The following is a 6,201-nucleotide window of genomic DNA, read 5'->3' as shown; positions in this document are numbered from 1 at the left end:
TCTTTGTAACTTTTCTGTGTATCTAAAAATATTCTAAAATTAAACATTTGTCAAAACATATTAGGTTACTATGAAAACTTTATAAAAAATTCCAATTTAGATGCAATGGGCAAATTTCTGAAAAAATACAAAGTGAAAAGACTGTTACTTTTAATAACTACTTATTGAAATTTTAAAAAATTGTAGCACTCCTACTTCTGAAGTTATGCAAGCTTAAAACTTTTAGGGCAAAAAAGCTTTAAGACTTTTAGGACAATCCCTATTTTCATGTACATAAGCATATTAATAATGTTAAAATAAATATAGCCATAACTGTATACAATATATTTATTGAGACGGAAATATCTATTTAGCTGTTTTTTCCTTAATGTTTTGTCATGAATTGTGCATGATTATATTTTTTCACATCACAATTTTTTTTTTTTTTCTTTTTTTTTTCTTCTTTTTTTTTTCTTCTCTTTGGTGCACCGTTCCTGGAAGTACTGCAATACCAGGTCGATGCGTGGAGTGGACGGAGCAAGCTCCCATTCCAACTCCCAGCTCCAAAAATCCATTTAATATATTGTCCTCGGATAGAGGACGTATCAGACATTAAACTGATAAGAACAGATACTACACTTGATCTTAGCCAAAAGGCCGAGAAGCGATTCACATCACAATTTTAAACCTTATTTATTTACAGATACTTTGACCCACTATTAAACAGACTGTCCATTTTAAAAAATAAGTTTTAATACATTTGTAAGAAGCTTAATTTTCCATCAATGAATTTTTATTATATTTGTACTGAAACTAGAGAGTGTGGTCATTTCGGACACATCACAATCTGTCCCAGCTTATTTTCCTGAGTTCCTTCGCATCTACATTTCCACTGGCAGTGTGTGAGTGAGCCTGTGGTAGGACGAAAAATGTCCTGCTAATGTGTTAGTCACTCAGTCATGTCCTACTCTTTGCAATTCCATGAACTGTAGCCCTCCAGGCTCCTCAGTCCATGGAATTCTCCAGGCAAGCATACTAGAGTGGGTTGCCATTTCCTTCTCCAGGGGATCTTCCCGACTCAAGGACCAAACCTAGGTCTCTTGCATTGCAAGCAGGAGTGACCAGTGACGCCCACTTCAAAGATAGCCACATTCTAATCCCTAGAACCTGTCAACATTGCCTTACATTGAAAAGTGCTCTTTACACAAAAGTGCTCTTTACACCTGTGATTAGATTAATGATCTTGAGATGGGAAAAGTATCCTATGCTATCCCTGTGGATCCTAAAAGTTATCACAAGCATTCTTCTAAGGAGAAGGAGAGGTATTTTACTTCTTGACCCTGTGAACTAGGAGGCAGAGATGGGAGTGATGCAGCCACAAACCGAGGAATACAACCACCAGAAAGTTTAGCTCTTATTAGTGAAAGAAAACCCAATTTATAACCACACACTAACTATATAATGTATCTGGTGAGTTACTGCCTTTGAATGGAGGGAGAAAGGCAGGGCAGAATCAAGAGGTAATATCACTAGAAAGCAGTAAATCGAGCTTGTGAAGTTTTGAAAAGTTAAGGGAGAACAGAACAAAATGACTTTGCAATAATGTTTATAAAATTTCTTTAAAAATATCAAAGCAGCTGAAACACCTTATTCCTTTCCTAGCTGGGGAGGTATGAATGAACACAGAGGTCTGGGAATAGATAATTAGAGCAAACCCATCTGAAATGAATGTCTAAATGATGCAGGCTTGCACTTTTTGTTTCCCTGGCTCTCTAAAGGGGAGGGAGAGCTGAGACTCAGTGAAGGTTGCAGAGCCACTGCACTTCATGGGCCGTTAAGCCGTCTCCCAGGTTGCAACGCCTTTCTGATCTGATGGCATTGCCCAAGCTGTGCCCAGGAAGGCAAGCTTATTGTTTCTTTCAGCCTAATGACAGAGGTACCTGGCCCATGCAGTGAAGCAATATAATGGATAATAAAGCTCCCCAAGAGTCTTGGTACAAATACAGTGCAACAGGTCATGCGAGCTAATGAAAATCCGGCGACTTCATGAAAAGAGCTCTCGAGTGCAGGTCTCTAAGATGATGGGGAGTTACACTCTGTGATGCGTGTTCTCCGAGCCAGTGATTCCTAAGGATGTAAGGACACAGGACTGAGTTGGAGAGTCAAGGAGAGACAAGACTACTGAAGTACTTACACTGCATGAATGTACCAGGAAGTGGCTTAATCCATCAAGGGATATGCTATTTATGATTGCCTCATTGGTTCAGGTAGAAACGTTCAGATATTCAGATCCACAGAACATTGTTCAACCCCCCGGAAACAGAGAGGGTGGATGAACCTCTCTAACTTATAACTCAGGAGTGGTTCAGACTTTGGAGGTTAAAAGTTGAAGCAAGGTTGGAGGTTGTGCTTATTAGAATACAAAATTGATGTTAAGTGTGAAGTTTCCATCCTTCCTGTCACTGAGATTAAATGAGAAGCAGCCTTACTCTTCCACGCTAGTTGCTGGTCACTCAGTCATGTCTGACTGTTTGTGACCCCATGGACTGTAGCCCACCAGGCTCCTCTGTCCATGGGGTTCTCCAGCCAAGAATACTGGAGTGGGTTGCCATTCCCTTGTCCAGGGGATCTTCCCAACCCAGTGATCTAACCTGGGTCTCCTGCATTGTAGGTGGATTCTTTACTGTCTGATCCATAATCCAAACCCTTAACTCTAAAGCCTATGTCCAAGGCTTCTTAAGCAATTCACTTGGTTTCCTCTGCTGCTTGGATATGTAAGTGTGAAATGATGTAGCTCATCTGCACAACATGAAACCAAGCCCTGCTTATGTTCAAAGGGAAAACAAACTTTCTCGCTCTCTCTATCTCTATATTTCCCTGTCTCCTTTCTTTCTCTCATACATACAAACACACACACACATACACACACACCCCAGTGCCCACCCATTCCTGTTTTTGGGGGACTATTAGCAGATGATCATATGGAACAGAACTTCATAGGAAACAACCTCAGGGCGTTTCTTCTGAGTCTCCCCCCTTCCTGACTCTGGGCGCTCCCATTTGGCCCTTCTCCCTCTCAGCACGCGGTGCCCCATGACTTTCTAGCTTATCTCCACTCTCCATTTCTCTTCGCTTCGGATGGTCCTTGCCGAATGTCTACCTCTACGGTTCTTGTAACCCGAAGGTAGAGCCAAACCATCAGGCACCCATTAGACTAAAGGTCTTACCTTTCAGCATCCATACTTTCACATGTTGGTTAGATACACCACGTGGCCATTCTGAGCCAGACACAATTCTAAATATGATGGGATATAGTAATCAATCAAGAGAGTTCCAGAAAAACATCTATTTCTGCTTTATTGACTATGCCAAAGCCTTTGACTGTGTGGATCACAATAAACTGTGGAAAATTCTGAAAGAGATGGGCATACCAGACCACCTGACCTGCCTCTTGAGAAACCTGTATGCAGGTCAGGAAGCAACAGTTAGAACTGGACATGGACCAACAGACTGGTTCCAGATAGGAAGGGGAGCCCATCAAGGCTGGATATTGTCACCCTGCTTATTTAACTTATATGCAGAGTACATCAGGAGAAATGCTGGGCTGGATGAAGCACAAGCTGGAATCAAGATTGCCAGGAGAAATATCAATAACCTCAGATATGCAGATGACACCACCCTTATGGCAAAAACTGAAGAACTAAAGAGCCTCTTGATGAAAGTGAAAGAGGAGAGGGAAAAAGTTAGCTTAAAGCTCAACATTCAGAAAACTAAGATCATAGCATCCAATCCCATCACTTCACAGCAAATAGATGGGGAAACAGTGGAAACAGTGGCTGAGTTTATTTTTGTGGGCTCCAAAATCACTGCAGATGGTGATTGCAGCCATGAAATTAAAAGATGCTTACTCCTTGGAAGGAAAGTTATGACCAACTTAGACAGCATATTAAAAAGCAGAGACACTTTGCCAACAAAGGTCTGTCTAGTCAAGGCTATGGTTTTTCCAGTGGTCATGTATGGGTGTGAGAGTTGGACTATACAGAAAGCTGAGCGCCGAAGAATTGATGCTTTTGAACTGCGGTGTTGGAGAAGACTCTTGAGAGTCCCTTGGACTGCAAGGAGATCCAACCAGTCCATCCTAAAGGAGATCAGTCCTGGGTGATGGAAGGACTGATGCTGAAGCTGAAACTCCAGTATTTTGGTCACCTGATGGGAAGAGCTGATTCATTTGAAAAGACCATGATGCTGGGAAAGATTCAGGGCAGGAGGAGAAGGGGACGACAGAGGATGAGATGGTTGGAAGGCATCACCGACTCAATGGACATGGGTTTGGGTGGACTCCAGGAGTTGATGATGGACAGGGAGGCCTGGCGTGTTGCGATTCATGGGGTCGCAAAGATTCAGACACGACTGAGCAACTGAACTGAACTGAAACTGGTGGTAATCAAGAGGTATCTTCTGTCTTTGTAATGATTTTAGAGTGTGATGGGAAGAAGTAGAAGAAACAACTACAGAATGATAGATAATTTTCTTGAGGTTTGTTTTCTTGGGGAAAACAAGCAAGTCAAACCCCCCTAGTTCACTCAGTGATCTGTAGAAAGCCTTGCCCATGGGGAAATGTGTAAAGTGGGACTTGGGATGAACAGCAGGTGGACCAGAGGGAGGAGGGCTTTCCACAGAGAGGCAAGAGCAGACACAATGGCCAAGAACGAACGAGTGTGAAGACTGGGGCAAGAACACCGGGAGGCACCTTTCATGTGGAATGTGAGGCTGCTGGCAAGGCAATGGCAAATACTGAGTCTGAAGGGGACGTGATCACATGCATCTCAGAGGCATCGCTCTGCTGGGCCTATGCGTGGAGCTTGTGGGCAGGGTTAGAAAGAGGGGTGATGAGGCTGATGAGGAAGGGGCACAATGAGGGGTTTATTCAAGGGATTCAAGTCAGAAATAGGATGGAACTAAGGAAGAGGGAATAGAGAGGAGCTGGGAGGATACATTGACTATTTGTAGGAGACCATGTTTTTATTCATTAAATAAAAAGACAAGGGGAAGAAACTAGGAAAACTCTTAGATTCCCGACTTGGGTAACAGGATCGAGAGAGGTCCTGGACACTGATTTAGGAAGTGTGAGAGTGGGATTACATTGGAGGTGCTGGGAAGGAAATAACTGTGGTTTTGTAAATGTGAGATTGAGATGTCTGTGCAGATGATCAGAAATCAGTTAACATGCCTTACTTGTGAAGATCCAGGGAGTTTAACAGATTCATCCAAGGTTACATAATCAATTAATTGTGAGCCTCAGACCCCGCTCTGTTACCCTGCATCTGGGATTGAGGCATCATTACCGAGTCACGTGGGTATGCCTGCTAGCTTAGCATCTCCTGTCCACAGGTGTAATGGACGTGTCCATTCACACTTGTGTTGAGTTCCTCTCCGAGGCTAGGGAATGACTGGAATAATTGTGTGTTCGGACCACAGGGATGAGGCAGGATAGAGGTAACTGGCCCTGGACAGGAGCGAACCTGTGGCTTTGGCTTTGAAAGCCTCATTTCTAGCTAGCTGGACTGGAGATCACTGACAGTTGTGGTCATAAAATATGGGAAAGAGAGTGACTTATTCAAAGGAAGAAACTCACCTGGATTCCATATCGATCGATTTTCAAGAGCTGAAGATACAGCAGGCAGGTCACGTTTGAGAGTTTCTTTGTCTTCTAAAGCTGAAAAACACAATGTTTCAAAGAAGACTAAAAGTCATAAGAAAGATTATCAATTAAACTTTAGGATTCTCTGTTTAAGTGTGGGTGTGTGATACATTTTCTTTAGGCATCTACCTAATGCAAGAATCATGTTGCTGGTAAAAGATCAAATATTCCTGAATGTTACCAGAGATCTGTCCGTGTGTTGTTGAACCAGATTTGGACTAGAACCTAGGATATTTGCACTAGTTCCCAAGGCATATATACAGCTGACCAAACTGGGGGAGATAATGACAAGATGACAGGCTAATAAACAGCAAGATTTCCAGCTGCAACCAGACACCTTCCTGGTTCTCTGCCTGCCTGACTTGTCCCTTTTGCTGCTCCTTGGAACAAAAGCCAAGAATCGGAGTCAAGGACGTTCACACAGCCAGTGTTTGTCTCTGACCTCCAAATTACTAACACACTTGTTCGCTTCCTTGAGTCTCCTCAGGAGACAAAATTTTATACTTGGACAAGCACATTGT

General features: G+C 42.8%; 1 non-coding gene across 1 annotated transcript; it reads right to left on the bottom strand.

Moving 5' to 3' along the window:
* Window positions 1-457: 457 nt before the first annotated feature.
* On the bottom strand, window positions 458-648 carry LOC122697924. The gene has a single exon (XR_006342249.1). It is a non-coding gene; the product is annotated as a U2 spliceosomal RNA (small nuclear RNA).
* Window positions 649-6,201: the final 5,553 nt, after the last annotated feature.

The sequence above is a fragment of the Cervus elaphus genome, chromosome 7 (assembly GCF_910594005.1).
Source record: "Cervus elaphus chromosome 7, mCerEla1.1, whole genome shotgun sequence".
In the NCBI taxonomy this organism is placed as follows: Eukaryota; Metazoa; Chordata; class Mammalia; order Artiodactyla; family Cervidae; genus Cervus; species Cervus elaphus.
Note: the sequence above shows the minus strand (reverse complement) of the source record. Positions and strands in the feature narration are given on the sequence as shown.